The sequence below is a fragment of the Orcinus orca genome, chromosome X (assembly GCF_937001465.1).
Source record: "Orcinus orca chromosome X, mOrcOrc1.1, whole genome shotgun sequence".
NCBI lineage: Eukaryota > Metazoa > Chordata > Mammalia > Artiodactyla > Delphinidae > Orcinus > Orcinus orca.
In genome coordinates, this window is record NC_064580.1 from 83,894,636 (window position 1) to 83,912,721 (window position 18,086).

Consider the following 18,086-nt stretch of genomic DNA (forward strand, 5'->3'; position numbering starts at 1 on the left):
GTGGGTATGTCTGGCTCCTTCACTAGGCTGAAAGCACCTGTGTCTTACCCACTTTTGTAATCCCCACCTGGCCTAGTTGAGTACTTTACATGTGCAGGCACTCAATAGTGTAAAATAAAGAAGGAAATAATAAAACAAACTATGAGAAAAAAGAGAATCAAAAAAGGGGGAAAAGATGACTCTTTAAGAATTGTCTCTACATAAAATTGAGATGTGATCAATTGAATGAGGATTTGTCTAGATTGGTTGGTTTTGGTAGTGATAGTAAAATAATTGTAAATATCTATAATATGTGTGTGACCTTAATCATTTCTTTAGACTCTTCTAATGAAGAGAGGGAGGGGAGGGTCCAATCATAGTATAATCCAATCAATCTCTCACCCTCCAATAGTTGCATCTCTGGGATCCATTCTCCCTTCCAATTCAAGGGGGTGGAGCAGAATCAAGGAATATGGTTCACATGGTTTATGAATGGCTAGTGATGGTTTTTCTCCTCCTTATGGCATTTGTCATCTCTGCCTCTGCTGCTCCAGACCTGTGCCCTAGCAGAAACTACTGCTTCTGTCATACCTCTGGATGTCAGCCACGATACTGTAGCCTTAGTTGCTTTTCCATTCCATTCCGACAGTCATTTCTGCCCTTACTTGTACATCAGTGTATTACTAAGCCACAAATAGCACTGCCCTGTGCTTTCAAGTTCTTAGGATGACTCTAATGCTAGAGCTCTTTTATTTGAATCGTTATCTATCAGAGCCAGCAATACCCCTGACACTGAGCCTTCAGCACAGCACAGCCCCATGCGTGTTCTACTCAACCACCCCTTCCTCTCTAACACAGACCATTTTTTTCCTAATCAAAGAAGTTTTTTCAATAATAACTTCCCTCAAAGTTGTTCTTTCCCATCTATTAAACTGAATTCTTACTCAAAGGAGGGCTCTTATTCTCCCAAAACTCAGGGAGGGGTATTATTGTTTGGGGCAGATGTTAATTTCAACTTACCCAGTTATTATAACTCATATCAGAGTCCTTAAACCCTCATTTAAGTAAACCTCTGATGAGTCTGTCTTCCTGGGCATCTAGATATGCCTGGACATGTTTCCATCCACAGTGGGTACTTCTACAACCTAGCCTTTCACTCGAAGACTCCTGCTACACTTGAGTAGTTTTATAATTAAAAAATAATAAATGAACTTGTGAGAACCAAATGAGAGCAAGCCTGTGAAAGTGCTTTGCAAATGCAGTGTATTATAATTAGTTCCTTATTGTTTATTTGTTTAATAGAAATCCATGTCCATGGTGGAAGTGAAGGCATCAAATAGCAAAGGTTTAAAAAATAAAATAAAAGACAGAACTGATTAACTGTGGGAGAAATCAAATTGACAAACACATGAAAATTAATTCAAACTCTATGTATAAATAGAATTTCTGTGGCCCTATTTGAACGTAGTAGACACTTGCCAAATTAACAGAGATAAAAGTTGGAAGATGGTCCGGGAGTACCTAAAAGTAGTCATACGCAGGCTGCATATGTTAGGCAACAGAAATCTAAATGAAACTATACAGCATGGAGGATTACAAAGCTTGACTCCAGAGGTCAACTGCTTGGGTTTAAATCTGAGCCCTGCCACTTAGGAGCTCTAGGTGAATTTTGACAAATTACCTAATCTTAATTTCTCATCTATAATAAATTAGAGATGTCATAGTACCATCTCCCCAAAGTATTACATGAGTCAATACATATAAAGCAACATGAATAAATTTTACAATTCATCTACTCATGCCATTGTTTTTTATGGAAGTAAATTGGGCTAGAGCTTACCCAAATTTTCACTAAAGTGGAAATTTGGGGACTTGTTTATTCAGTTAGGTAGAATTTGGTAAATGGTATCTGTAATTGAAATGAAAATTATTTAGTTTTAAGCAAAAGTTAAGGAGTAATCTAGAATATTCAAATGGCTTAAACAATCCCCTTTTATAAAACTAGTTTGTTGGCCCTTTTGCTCACAATATGGGCAAAGGGACACACTATCATAGGACAAGATCAAGAAATAACAGTTGATGTTAAAATGATTAAAATTCTCATTTACTCAAAACGAGTGCTATAAATGGAGATTACTTTCACAATTGCTATAGAAAACATAATTAATATTCATGTGCAGATACAGTTTTATTTACAAATATCAGATAGTTTATACTGTACTTTGTTTTAAACTACTGCCATAAATGGAAAACAGTTTTACTACCACTATAGAGAGCTGCATTCATAATCATATGTAGAAATAGCTGAAGCTCTGAATATTAGTGAATGTATCAAGCAATTTGTCCTAAAGTACAGCCTTATAAAAGGAAATTACTTTCATAACTATTTGAGAGCTTAATTACTAATCAAACATAGATACAGTTTTAGTTACAAATATTAGAGTTTATTGTGTAATACTTGAAAATAACTGCACTCTAAAAGCATTTATTTTCAACAATTCTTGAAAACCAAATGCTTAACATAAACCACAAAATGTTCACCATAACAATACTTTCAAAAAGCTGTTTACTAAAACATGAATTTGGAGCAATAAAAAAAAAAAACAATTTGGATACCAGCAATGCTTATATTCTCTCCCAGAAAGGCATGGAAGTGAGTCAATCACATTCCCATTGGTCTAAAAGAAGGGCTGTCTGCCAGAGCCCTGACTCATATGCAGCCTGTTGGCCATATTTAGCCGTGGAGCCTGTAGTTGATTAGCTGTGCTCTGACAATAAATATCCTATCATTGCTGCCCAGGAAAATCACTGCAGTATAGAGAGTTTCTAAGACTATACCATAATTCACATTAACCAAGATAGACTCTGCATACATGAACACCCTTAATATGAAGATCTGCTTTCATGATATATATCCTTGTGGAATTTAGTTAAGCAGATAATTAATAGCTGATCCTCACTCTAGTCAACTCAACAATTTCGAGGCTGATTATCCAGTTTCTGGGGTTATCCATGTCCTGCTTTTTCTCCTACCACTTCCTTTGGCTGACAGCCTTTTGACCACTTCACTGTTCATTAGCACCTGCAAAGGATAACTGAAAGCAGATGAACTCAAACCACTCAATTATGCTTCTCATTAGCAGCTCTACTGAGGGTTCTGTCCAGGAGGTGGTTGCAACTATTAGATAAAATTAGGTTTCCAGATTATCAGTGGATTTCAATTATCCACGTTGCTTCTGCCCCTCATGACCCTGCATAATCTAGAGTTGGCCATCTCTACATTATTTGCCTGGCCAGATGGAGAAAAAAGTGGATCTTTAATGAGAAACTTAAAGATACTAGCTATTTGTTCTCTCATTTCTGTTGAGAGTTTTCTCGCTAGTCCCTTTTTTGTATAGCTAATGCAAAAGCACACAAGGTTCTGCGAGAATGCATACTAATTGTTATTTGTTTAAATTATTACTGTAATTGGTAAAACCCTGAAAGTCATCTTATGAACATGTGGGTATTTAGCCACATTTCTTACATTGGAAGGGCTTTTTGTGAGTGTTTTAAATACTTAACTTGGCAACTCATACTAATCTCAATCAGAAATACTGTAGCCAGGGAGTGCCAGTAATAATATGCTGTTAGAGGTTTATCCTATGATGCATGAACAAGGGTGTGTCTCCAGGGAGAACAAGACTTGTTTATCTTTCTAAAGCATGAAATACTTTAATCTCTTGTAATCTTTGTTGTTCTATGCATTTGAACATTTTTATTATAAAAGTAGTACAAGTTTATTTTAGAAAATAGAGATAACCATAGAAACTGTCCATAATCCCACCATCGAAACCAGTTACCATTTTGTGGTATACACTTGCAGAACTTTTCTTATCAAAAATAGATTAAGCCCACACCTCTTCAAGTGGGGTCATATGTAATATTGTTTTCTAACTTGTTTTTTTCACTCATATGTCAGGCAGGTTTTACTGTACTAATATGTACACTTCAACAATATTCTCTGAATTGGCTGCATAGTATTCCATTGAGTGAATGTGCATAAATTTTTAAAATCCTCTATATTTGGCTATTTAAACAGTCTCCAATTTTTATTATAACAAAAGCCCTGAGAAACATTCTGGGATGTAAACCTTTGTGCACATCCTTAATATTACCTCAAGAGAAATTAGTAGAAGTGGAATTCTGGATCAAAGGATATGGGTGTGTCTCCAAATATTTGTTTGCTTAACAAACGCCATAATATTAGCCATACTGAGTTTGTACAGATTTTTTACAAGAATGAAATCAGTAATACACTCCTTAAGATTTCACTTTCAGAAAGTAGTGTAACTTCTGAGTTGTGTGTGTGTGTAGCCTTTTTAGTTTAATATGGTGTGGCTGGTTGTCACTCTGATCTTGTTTTTGCTAGTGGTTTCCACCTTGTACACATATGTATATTTAATTTACAGTTTACTGGTATCAGTCAATTTAAGAGGACCAATAGGCACCAAAAATACTTAATTTCTCTTAGTGAATTATCACAGTAAAACACTAAATGAGTTTATCTTAATGTGCTCATTAATCTACTATAATAAAATCTATTCTGTCCTTGATAGATATTCTGAAGATTCTTTGTACTGCATCATATTCCATCTCAGAAGTAAAACCAAAAAACAACCCCCCAAATCCCCACTCACAGTTTTGTTGACTTAAACAAGCAACAATGAAATGATTAGTATCCACCACCACTGCTATCCTGCCCCCGCCAAGGAAGAAAATTATCTGAAAATGTATTGAAATCTCCAACCTATTTTTTTTTCTAACATCCCCAATCTTTCAACTACCAAGCCTTTTTCATCTCAATAAATATCTCCATCTTTCCATTTGCTCAGGGCAAAAACACTGTCATCATCCTTGATTCATTCTCCTTCTCTCACGCACCATGTCTTATCCATCAAGAAATCCCATTGGCTCTACCTTCAAAACATACCCTCAGTCTGATCAGTTCTCAAAGCCTCCACTGCTATCACTCAGGTCCAAACCACCATCATCTGTGTTTTGGATTATTGTAGTAGTGTCTTAACTGGTCTCCCTGCTTTGGCCTTTTTACTCCTACAGTTTATTCTTCACACAGCATCCCAAGAGATTCTTTTCAAATCTATGTCAGATCAAGTCACTCCTCTCCTCAAAACTTTCCAATGGCATCCCACCTCACTTGGAGTCAAAGCCAAAATCCTTACAATGGACAACAGGATCCTACAGAATATATCACCCCTTCACCCTTCAGTATTCTCTGGACCCCTCTCCTGTTGCTCTCTCCTTTTCCCAGTTCACTTCAATGGTCTCCATTCTATTTGTCTAAAAAGCAGCAGCCATAGAGAACTTGTACTTTAAGATAGAGTCCACATGGCTATAGAAATAGTAGTTGATAAACAATCCACTGTAATGAGCTCAGTGTGCTTTGTACCCCTCATTCATCCACTCTGTAACATCCCATACTCATTTCTTAAACTTCACTTAGTCAGCAAATAGTTATTGAGAGCCTATTATATTCCAGACACTGTTGTATATGCATTCATCAGTAAACAAAACGTACAAAACTTTCTACCTTCGTAGTTTCCATTCTTTAGGGGGAGGGTGGGAGGGGAACATCATAAGTCAATTGTGAAGTATGTTAGGAAGTGATAACTCATGTGTGTATAAGTGCCGTGTGTGGGGATAGTTGTACTGCTGCTCCTTGCCACAATGTCGTATTTGAATTTGACATGTTTCTTGAGTTGTGTTTTGGATAGCTCATAGATTCTATCTACGTACAATATCCTGGCTTGTGACGTGGTTCTCACATGAATTGGCTATTATATGTGGTGATCTTCCTGCACTTTCTAGCATGACCTGTTCCTTGAATTTACTTTTACTCATTCCATTGCTTTAACAGGTAATGCATTTATCTCCCTGCCCTCCAGGCCATTGGTAGAAATTATGGCTGACATCTTAAGAATTTGTTGGTGATCTTCTACCAAAACCACTTCTTCCCTTCTGTTTGGTCTTCTCTCTTGTTTATGCCTCAGGCCTGCCAGTGGCAGTCAGTGACACCCATAATGCATTCCTTCACCCCAAAAGTTTGAATGAAACTGCCATAGTCAGAAATGAATTATTGACCTGTAAGGAATTAGACACGGTGAGTTAACTGGTTATTTTCCTAGCAATATGTCCAATTCTAGTTAGAACCAGTGTATTTAGGTTTATATTAGTCCATCACTGACCCTGAATATGTACAAATATCCAGGATACTTCTGGGCTTCCTTGATTTCTCAATCTGAGATTTTGTTTGACTATGAGATAAGGCTTTGGGTTACCCCTAAGGGTTTCAGGCAAAACTGAATTTCTTAATCTACTGAACAGCCTGACTATTCAGATAGGCAGAATTTAATTGACACCTATTTAGGAGATTCTGCCTGGAGATGAGTTATGGAAAAATATAGCTCCACTAGAAACTTTTCACTTTTCTCTGTTCAAAACTCTGATTTTCTTCTAGCCCAGCCATGCTCACAGGGGTTTTAAGCGGATTAATTAGTGCTTGAAAAGCACCTTTCTACATGAAAAGTAGCTAAGTACTAATATAATCTTTTAAACTCTGGATGTTTGCCTTTTTTTAAAATTCATATTGCAGTTCTAATTTCATACTTTTCCCATAATGTCACCAGATTGTAGGTGAGCTCCCAAAATAGACAGTTACTAGGACTAAAACTGTTGTATGACCCAATATGCAAAATAGCTCTGGGAAAGGAATGCTGAAATTGACTTGTTTGTAGCAATGGCCTATTCTTTTAAAAGGATTCCTGTTTATTCAATGTCATCACAAACAGCTTTTCAGGATTTGGAAATGAGAGTATTTTGTATTTGGTGTAGAGAAAAAAAAGCTATTTATGTAACAGTCATCGCAGATTAGTTAGAATGCCATGGAAAGTTTGTTTCAAAACTCAGACTTGGAATTTGAGTTTAGCAATAGATTAGATTAATTTTCATGAAAACCTTGGTATTGTAAGTCTCTTCCTCCTTTCTTAAACTTTTCATTATATTCTCACAAATAAAGCTTAACAGGTTGTGATGAGATATTTCTTTTCCAAGACTGATTAAAAAAAATATTCATTTGGATTTATAACCAAGTGTCTATGAGAAAAACAAGTCAGAATATTGTCTACAGGCACTACAGGAATACCATTGAATTGTAATGACTTTCTATCCTATTTCACCTTTCCATGTATCTTGCAAAAAAAAAAGAAAAAAAACGGTAAAAGCTAACAATCTGAGCTGAAGCTTCCAAGTTTTGAAACAGGCAGGTTACTGAAAGGTGGCTGAAAGAGCATGTGGGTGTACCATTGTTTTTAACTCTGAACAAGTTCAAACCTCGGTAGCTGTTCTATAATTAGTACCTAGACTCTATAATAAAGAAAGGTTTGACAAACAACAAGGTCTTACTGTATAGCACAGGGAAGTATATTCAATATCCTGTGATAACCCATAATGGAAAAGAATATGAAAAAGAACATATATATGTATAACTGAATCACTTTGCTGTACAGCAGAAATTAACACAACATTGTAAATCAACTATATTTCAAATGACACATAGAAGGTGTTCAATAATTGTTTGTTGAATAAATTAGTTATTGATTCTGATTTTTTAAAAATAGGATAAACACCCCCCCCATCATATAAAAGAAAACTTGAGTTCTCTCTTTTTTACTTCTCAAACTTGTCAAATCCTTAAAGCCCAACTATCTCCCAACTTTCTTTTAAACTACTCTGTTTATTTTGCTTCTTACAAGGGCAAATAACATGACTTTGAAACAAACAGACTGTTTCAAAGGGGTTTGACAGTCACAGTCCAGTTGATTTTGAACTCATTGATGGTGCAGTTAGGAATGCTCATTCTCAGATGGGCTGATTTCCACATTTGGGGTATAAAATGTATATATAAATGAAAATTATTCATACCTTTTATTGACTGTTTCTCCTGTTAGAAATGTCAGATAGCACTCTAGAGCCTTTAGATACAATGAAAAGTAAAGTGGAAGCTATTTCTATGCGTTCCGCTTTATTTCTTGTTCTTTTCCTTTCTGTTATACTCCTTTTAAGGCATTATTGCTTCTTCCTGTAACTTCCTGCTTCCAAGCAAAGTGGCAACAGTGAAGATCTTCTGTCACTACCTCACCACCTGGTCCGGCCCCAAATCACTATAATGCCTTCACAGACAGACACCTATTTCATTCCTAGCTTTCTGATTGGTGAGCCTTGGATTTTGTACTGGTATATAACTAATCTGCTTTGGAATTAAAATAGTTTGGGATTCTGCAAAGTACTCTAGGAAACGAAAGGTAGAAACAGTAATTGAGGTAAATCAAACAAAAGAGCACACATTTGTATGAAAACCATCTGTGATGAGGTTGTGGCAGGGAAAAAGAAAAGTTAAAAGTGAAATGAGCCTTTGTCCTTCTGAGTATGAGATGAATGTAAAGCGGGCTCAGGAAAAAAATTCCCCTTGGAGTGTTTTATTATCCAATCCCAGAGTGTGGGATGTAAACTTCCTCTCACTATTGAGCACTGTGTCAGAAAGATGTGAATTAAACATATAACTAAAAATACACTTGATGCCTAGGTATCTAGGCCTTGAAATGATAATTTAGCAAATACTATCCTACTGTCTGACTACTCCAAGGAGTGTTTTCCAAACTTACTTACGAGCATGGTCCCCCCAAAAAATACATTTTATAAAGCAACCCTTTCTTTTTCAGTTTTTCCTTTGACATGGCAATAAAGCTCAAGTGACCATAGGCAACAACTTCCTAATCCATATTTCTAGCTCATAAGAACCTAGTTATTCCACAATATCTGGTTTTCTCCCATCACACCAATATCCTCTCTTGTATTAGAAGCAGTCTTCCACTGTTTAAGAATAGCAGCAGGGGGAATTCCCTGGTGGTCCAGTGGTTAGGACTTGGCACTTTCACTGCCGTGGCCTGGGTTCAATCCCTGGTCAGGGAACTGAGATCCCGCAAGTCTCGAGGTGCGGCTAAATACAAACAAATAAACAAAGCAGCAGAACATCTGTAGCAAGAGTAGTTTTTCTAAGTCTTTTAAGTGCCCCTTTAAATCCATTTAATTCAGAAGGCAGTAGCAATAAGTCAAATCCTACCAAGATGAACTGAATGATTACAGTTCTCTCATTACTTTTGTCCAAATATGGGCTTTTGGTTTATGCAAACAAGTACAGAAGTTTAGGCACAACCAAACCTTTCTAGTCATGGTTACTAGACTTTGGACATCACTATTTTTACTGTGAGACGGCTACACTGGCTGATAACAGGTGCCAACCTACTCTGCCCTTCAGCTCGACCAAACCAAAGAGAAGACATATAGATGGAAAAGAATGCAGGCAGTTTTGATTCCCTTTGCCACTGCTAGGGCTTTTTGTGTAAGTACTCTTTAGGCTAAATTGAAAGAGCACAGACACTGTGAACAGATTTTAATGGAAGTATCAAGTAAAACTCAAAATTGCCTCATTACTTAGCAGCGCCTGGAGCCTGCATCTTTCTGCCACCATTATCACAATAAACTCATAAAGGTGTAAAACTATGCAGAGCTATGTCAGACACATTAAAATAACATCTGTTAAATGTCTCTTATGGCACATTTCTTTCCCTCTTATTCTTTTCTATTCATCATTTTCTCCTTACCGAGCTGAACTGGGCTGAAATAGGAAACAAAGAAACAAAAAACATTACTATGGTTCCTGTAGTATAGCTGTTTTGGTGTTGTTATCTTTGTTTTCATATTTTGTTTCTGTTTCTAACAGTGTTCTAAGAAATATTAAAGAACAGCCTAAACATTGTATTGTATGAAGGTAAAATACCATTATCTCTATCTCAATCTACTTAGAAATTTTCTGAAAACACTAAGTTTATATAAATGTCAACCTTAAGAGTTGAGGCTGTATTATCACTGCTCCTGAGAGATACTTTTACAATTGGAAAAACATACTTAAATTCTCTCTGGTTATCAGAGATATCAGAGTTTGGATCATTACTTAACCATCTCCTCCTGTAGTACCAATCTTGGTGAACCATCTGGTCACCCAAGACAGGAACCTGAGAATCATCCTTGAGATGTTCTCCATTTCAAATTCGTACATCCAATCTATATTGATTCTACCTCCTTGATATATTTCGAGTCTCTTCTAGAGACCTATAATTAATAACTCCAATCTGGTCTATCAATTTCCATTTCTACTACCTTAGCTTTGTTTTTTTTTTTTTTAGAAGATATTGGGGGTAGGAGTTTTTTAGTAATTTATTTATTTATTTTTGCTGTGTTGGGTCTTCGTTTCTGTGCGAGGGCTTTCTCTAGTGGCAAGTGGGGGCCACTCTTCATCGCGTTGTGTGGGCCTCTCACTATCGTGACCTCTCTTCTTATGGAGCACAGGCTCCAGATGCACAGGCTCAGTAGTTGTGGCTCACGGGCCTAGTTGCTCCGTGGCATGTGGGATCCTCCCAGACCAAGGCTCGAACCCGTGTCCCCTGCATTAGCAGGCAGATTCTCAACCACTGTGCCACCAGGGAAGCCCCAGCTTTGGTTTTTAATCACCTGGATGATTATAAATCTCCTATCTAGTCTGCCTGCCATCAGTCTCTCCTTTCCCAAATGTTCCTAAATATTCTAATAAAATGTTCTCCCTAAAATGCAAAGGTTAAGTCATTAAAAAATCCATAAGAGATTCTGTATTGCCTTTACAACAAAGCCCACACTCCTTAATATGGGTTACAAGGAACTGGTCTTTACTTACCTCTCCAACTTCATCTCTGGTCTCCTTCCCTTCATAACTCCAACTAGTTTGGTTTCCTTACAGTTTCTTCATCCTGAAAGCTTCTCACTCCACACCTTTGTATGTGCCATTGTTTCCTATGCCTGGCAAATTTCTCTTGAACTCTCTACTACCAAACTCCAGTACTCTTCTTATTACTTAGAATTGTGTTTAACAGTACATAATAGAGAAGTGGCTACAATGGCTTAAACAAAAACCCAAAGGAAATAGAAGTTTTATGGTATCATCAGGGACCAAGACTACTATTATCTTTTTATTTTACCATTATTATAAGGAGGCTCTTGTACTCATGGCTGTGAGATGATGATTCCATCTCTAGGTTTCATATCTGCACTCCAAGCATGAAGAAAAGGAAGAGTGAAGAACCTGTCAGTTAAGTTCATTTTCATTGGGAAAAAATGATTTTCAACAAAGCCCCATCCAAGAGGTTTTCACTTACACGGTCACTCATACCTAGAATGGCGTATGAATGGGCAGGCAGTTTTTAACTAGACACAATGCTGCCTCAAAAAGTCAGGGTTCTATTTGTATGCAGGAATGGGAGAATGGATAATGTCTGCCACCTCCTTTTACCTGGCTACCTCTTACAAAATTCTGATCAAGCTTCACCTTCTCTTGGAAGGTTTTTATGACACCACAAGTTTGGACTCAGTGTTATCCCGTGTTCCCAGACCAGTGCCTGTAAAATAGAAGGCACCCCATACATTTGGTTGATTGAATGACTTCATGAAAGTTACGTCTATTCCTTGTGCTTTTAGCACGCCATATTGTAATCATTACTTTAGACGCTTGCTCCTTCATGAACCTATACATTTTCTAAGGCCAATGGCTGTGTCTTACTCACCTCAGTATTCCACAGTATCTGAAATACAGCAATTTAGTAAATGTTTGTGGAATGAATATGTAACAGAAGACATTTTAAGATGAGATTTTATAAGCAAGTTGCACTACTCAGAAGGATATAAAGATTAAGTTTTCCTCTGTGTTGGGAAATGGCAACAGGCATCTATCTAAATAAAGTTATCACAGGAATATACTAATTTTAGTATCTAGCTTAGAACCCCAACAGCTAACTAATCCCAGTAGCTGAAGCCATTCTATTTTTGCCCATGGGTTCAACTTCATCTCCAATTCTGGAACCATAATCTCAATGATCAGTACTGCCACCTTCATTTTAGATCTCATTCTGACCTCCTGCCTTATCATAACCAATCTTAGCTTCATTCCTAACCTAGAATTCATGTCCAAAATATGCCTTTGTGATTAGGTTCTATCTGCATTAAACCTTGTCTTCATGACTTGTTCCTTGCCATCTGTTACAAGACCTCTCTTATACCAATTGTTGGCCTGTCTGGATCTCAACATATCATCTGGGCTCTGTTTAACTGTCTGGACCTTTTCCTAATGACTGCTGCTTGGAACTTTCCAAGATTGCCTGCCTCTCTGGCTGCTTGACACCTGTAAGTCTATCTAGGTTCTCAGCCCCATCCTTCCCCTCTCTGGCCCATTCTGTCAGTTCAACCAAAGGCTGGTTCTGACACTTGTAGTGGGGCTGGGTTCACCCAAGAAGCACTTTATCAGAGAAGACCCGGAATCAAAAAGGGAAGCAGATATTTGATAAGAATTCTGAGAAATATTCACATAGTTGAATGAAACCAAACTCTTTATTAAATACCTAATTGTCTCAACTAATTTGCATAATGTTTTCTGTTTCTTAAAAGTCTTAGGAATATTGCTTATATGTGGAATCTAGAAAAATGGTACAGATGAACTTATTTGCAAAGCAGAAGTACAGTCACAGATGTAGAAAATAAACATGGTTTCCAAGGGGGGAAGGGGGGTGAGATGAACTGGGAGATTGGGATTGACATATACACACTACTGTATATAAAATAAATAACTAATAAGGACCTACTGTATAGCACAGGGAACTCTACTCAATACTCTGTAATGACCTGTATGGGAAAAGAATCTAAAAAAGAGTGGATATATGTATGCATATAACTGATTCACTTTGCTGTACAGCAGAAACTAACACAACATTGTAAAACAACTATACTCCAATAAAAATTTTTTTAAAAAGTCTTAGGAAGTCAACAACTGCATTTTCTTTTTCATATAAGTGGTGGTTAACATCAACCTTTCTATTTCAGATTTATGGTTGTAGCTGCAGGACACTGTAAGTTTAGTGTTTTTCACAACAGAGTTATCTTGTTTTCTCATGGCAATTATTAGTTAAGTGGAGGTGTCAGGAAGAAGGCAAAAAAAACCTAGCATATCTGCTTTTTATGAAATATCACTGTATGTAAAGTTGAATCCTTTCCTTTATAAAGAATGGTTCTACCTCTATGCCCAGTTGTCTACATAGGGGCCAATTCCTCCTTACTCCTGGTGTACTTATACACAGATTCACCTGAAATAATATGTATAGAGGTAAGTAGCAGATAATTCATGTCTGCACAAATATTGTGGAAGTGGGCAGATTCATTCAAGTTTCTATGACTCATATATTAGGGCCTATAGTCACTAGTTTCATTATTACAAAGCAGAAGGACGAGTCCTTCTCTTCAACTCTTGTGAATGAGACCTGCTAATTTTCTTAGTCTTCTACCCATTTTGCTAAAAATGGTTCAGCTATCATCAACTCTAAATATCACAGCTTAAGGGTGCATAATATAAATAGCAAGTGCTGGGGCAGATTTGCCAAAATCGTACCATCCCTTATCTCATGCTGCTCTGTGTCTTAGAACTACAACTTAGCACAAGTGGAGTGGACGTGCACAATCCTGTCATTCCCATCTCAGTACTCTCATGTAAGTTCACTTGTTTTTTATTGAAGTATAGTTGATGGACAATATTATATAAGCTACAGGTATATAATAATGTGATCCACAATTTTTAAAGGTTATACTCCATTTATAGTTATTATAAAATATTGGCTATATTCCCCATGTTGTACAATATATCCTTGTAGCTTATTTTATACCTAATATATAATACTCTTAATCCCCTACCCCATATTGCCCCTTCACCACACCCTCCACTGGTAAAAACTCGTTTGTTCTCTATATCTGTGAGTCTGCTTCTTTTTTTGTTATATTCACTAGTTTGTTGTATTTTTTAGATTCCACATGTAAGTGATATCATACAGTATTTGTCTTTCTCTCTCTGAATAATTTCATTTAGCATAATGTCCTCCAAGTCCATCCATGTTGCTGCAAATGTCAGCAACAGCCTAAATGTCCATCAAGAGATGAATGGATAAAGAAGATGTGATACACACACACACACACACACACACACACACACACACACACACACACACACTAGAATACTACTTAGCCATTAAAAATGTTCAGCCTTTATTGAGAGACCACTACGAGCATGGTCCTGTGCTAGATAGAGGACTATAAAGAAGTCTGAGACAAGATGCTTGCCTTCAGGAAGCTTACCATCTAGTTGACTGGAAGAGGAGACAGAAGTCTGAGTAATATGTTAACAGTCAAAAGCTTAAATCACAACAGAAAATCACAGTATATGTGAAATCTCAAACTCAGTTTAACTGCCAGTAGGAGTTATACCCTCTGTGCCCCCCACTAACAGAAAAGCAACCAGCCCTACCTTACATGGCTTTTCATAGAAGAAGGACACTTAATAGGAAATCAGATGATTTTGCAAAATATACTGTATGACAAATACAAACATTTCCTTCATTTTTCAAATATCACAGAAAAAATATTCCTCCCTCACTTAAGAAAGAAAGTCTAAGTGCCTTGTTAAATAGTGTCTACATTGTACACCTTGTTCTTGCATTTCGAATGCATTCCTAACATAATTTAACAATGAATAATAATTTATGAGTCAATGCTGATACTGTTACAGAGGAAACTAGTTAAGCCCTGAGAGAAATAAATAAGAAAATGGGTTTGAGAAGTCAAAGGAAAAGTTCTTATATTTCAGGTCTCTCCTATACTTCTCATCCATATTCTCCAACTTAAAAAAGAAGTTGTGTCTGCCAATTGGTGGCCTGACCTTAGACCAAGTTTAATTAGTTAGCAGTCTTCTCTAGCTGTCATCTGGCCTCATTTACCTAGGCTGTAACCACAGGCCAGTACATTACTGAAGCGGAGACTCCAACCATGACCTTTTTGGTCTACTGAGCTGCAGTGACTCAACAGCTCATCTGATCTACCTCTTCTTTCTACTGTGCCCCAAACTGCATCGCTCCTGCCAACTTTCACTTCCCAGACTTAGTTCAGTATTTTTCAAAGTGTGGTTTGCAGACTAGTGCACTATAACTAACTATGGTGTTTGTAAAAATGCCGATTCCAGCACCCTTTTCTCAGAGATTCTGATCAAGTAGCTATGGAATGGGGACTGAGCATACGTTTTTTCACATGTTCCCCTTTGTGAAACTCATGCTCACTAAATTGAGGATGCTAATACAACTAGGGAATAGGACCTAAAGCCTGTAAGACCCAACTACTGTAGTCAATGGCCAAGATGGAAATAATTCAATTTGCTGATAACACATTTCATGTGAATGAGGATCACTCAAGAAGCTTGTTAAACATACATAGTTCTGGGTCCTACCTCCAAAACCAAAGGAGTTATAATCACAAGATGGGCTTGGACATCTGTATGTTTAAAGGGCTCCCCTAGGTTATTCAGATGTATTTCATCAGTTGAGATCCACTGCACTAGATCAATTGCTTCAAGGTGTCCAGCAGCTGGCAGAGTGAAAGAGGTTACTTACAGAAGGCCCAAGCACCCGTTCCTCATTATTGGAATATACTTGTTTTAAAGGACAAAGCTACACACATTTAAATGCTTAAGGGATACTTTACACTGAATGTGGTTGGAGTAAGCACTGCAGGTTTTGGGGATGGAGGGAAGCAAAGGTTTGCAATACTATGGAAGAAATGAGGGAATTAAAAGTGGTACAGTGAGAGGTAGGTGATGACAGGTCCTGAGATAGCCAAGTGTTTCTTCATCTGGCCTCACTCCCTTTTTATTCACAGCAAATCACCCTCCCACCCTGCATCATGAAGGGCTGAGGGCTGAGTCCTTAAGGAAGAAGCAAGCACCCACATGGAGATAGTAGGGTTCTCTCCTCAGCCATTTGAGCTAGTCCTATCAGTTCTGTAAAACTCAGCAGAATACCCTCTCCCTAGCTGGAGGAGCAAAGTAGGACAGCATGAATAGACACAGAGCCATCTCATTTTGCCACCTGTATTCTCATACCATTTGCTGTTACTCTGTGCTCATCAGCTGGAGTAACCCATCTAGCTGGTAGGTGCTGTGCTCAGCTGGAAAAAGAGAACACTTCATCCCATTCCACTGCCTATAGCTTATGACTGTCTATTAATTCCCTCTCTCTTTTTCCTCTGGGTCTGCAAGGATGTCTTAGGAGTAGAGGTGACAATCAAGTAGAAGGGCGAAACTGATTTAAATCTACTACTGAGAGTCATGATCCCTTAACACAGGGTTCCAGCGTCTAACTGAAAAGGAACTCAGGGTTAAAAGGAAGCATATAAGAACTCTTCCCACAGAGCCTATTTTAGTCCATCTCCTGGAACACATCATAGTCTACCTCCAGGCTTTAGAGCACCAAACTCTTTCCAAATGTCTAGATCCATAATCCAATCACCTCCTGGATATCATCCAAATGTTGCACTAGCATCTTTAATGTCAACTGAAAAAAATGCAGAACCTAAAACTTGAGAATTATGTTTTATTCAGCAGAGTTTCTGAGGACTTAAGCCCAGAAGACAGCCTATCAGATTGCTCTGAGGGAGTGCTCCAAAGAGGTAAGGGAGGAGCCAGGATACATAGGAGTTTTGCAACAAAAACAGGTAGTTGGAACATCAAAAGATTACTGTGAATTAAAGAAAAACAGACATCTCAAGTTAATGAATTTAGCACTTTTCTATGTATGTATGGGAAGATGCAAGAGTCTGGGCTCATCGAAATCATTACTTCCATATGTACCTTAACTGTCTAGGGCCAGTATCCTGCTTTTCTTCATCCTAATACCCTCTGGGTGCACAGCTGGGACAGCTGCAGTGGCTGAGGGCTTCATGGCTGCAACATCCTTTGTTTACTGATATGGCAGGTGACATTTTTCATCCACACTAACACTGCATATCAAAAACTAAACCTATCTCCTCCAAACCATTTCTGGCAATGACATTACCATCCTTCCAATTAGAAACCTACAGGTCGTCTTCAGTTTCTCCCTTGACTTTATCCTCTACCTTCAATCAAGACTTTGGACTGTTACTGATCCAAGCAGTAATGACTAGGACACTGCAAAACAGAGAGGAAGGGATGTTTAAGAGATAGCTGATAGGACTCACCTCTTGGAACGCACAATAGCAACAGTATCCTTCACGTCTTCACTACCCGGCTTCCGGCTTCCGGTTTCTGTCCTCCTAATGCTTCCCACTCACAGACTTGTTACTCCCCTGTCCACAAACCCTCAGTTGCTCCCCAGTCTTACCTTCAACCCCTCTTCCTGCATAGAAAATGAATTTTTAGCTTTCTCCCACTACTCCTCTACTTGTAATTTGAACTTTAGCCAAATCATACTATTCCTCTTTTCCTCAACACATCTCTTGTTTACCAGTGCCCTTCCCATTGTTTGAAAATTTCTTCCCCCCTCCATCTGTTAAAACCCTTATTCATCCTTCAGGGTCCAGCTCCAAGGCTACCTCCTCCAGCCTCCAACTGAATGCATTCTTCCCTTCTCTGAACTAAGAAGCACTTTATTTCTTCATGCTGCTCATCACCTTCTGCCTAACACACCCTTCCCCCACCCAGGGGCTGAAATGCTTGTATTTCCACCACAATTCCGAGCAGTGCCTTTCCCATAGTAATTACTTTAAAATTGTGTTAAAATGAATGAATTTCCCCTTTTTCAACTTCTATGGAGATTTCCATAGAAACCTACTTTTATTAATAATAGAGAAGCTTTCCTTCCAGCCCATGCCTTGATCTCTTTCTCTGTCTGTACTTGTCTGTCTCTGTCCTCAGGTCTAGCACCGTCTCTGCTGCTTTCTCTATCTTTGTCTCTCTCTGTGTCTCCCCACCCTTCCCCTTCCTCTATCTGGCACTGTCAACCTGCTTTTCTGTCTCTTTTTTCATGGTCATTTCCTTTTTACTGTTGATGTGTCTTTAACTTTTCCCTGCATTGTCTTCCTCTGTTCATTTCTGTTTCTCTGACACCCTGCCCCCTTCTAAC

General features: G+C 38.0%; 1 long non-coding RNA gene and 1 other non-coding gene across 5 annotated transcripts in view; one reads left to right on the forward strand and one right to left on the reverse strand.

The window, feature by feature from the left end:
- LOC117197991 (uncharacterized) overlaps positions 1 to 18,086 on the reverse strand; it is a 441,633-nt gene that overhangs the window by 390,766 nt on the left and 32,781 nt on the right. The gene's annotated exons all lie outside the window — the stretch shown is intronic.
- On the forward strand, positions 8,935 to 9,006 carry TRNAE-UUC (transfer RNA glutamic acid (anticodon UUC)). The gene has a single exon. It is a non-coding gene; the product is annotated as a tRNA-Glu (tRNA).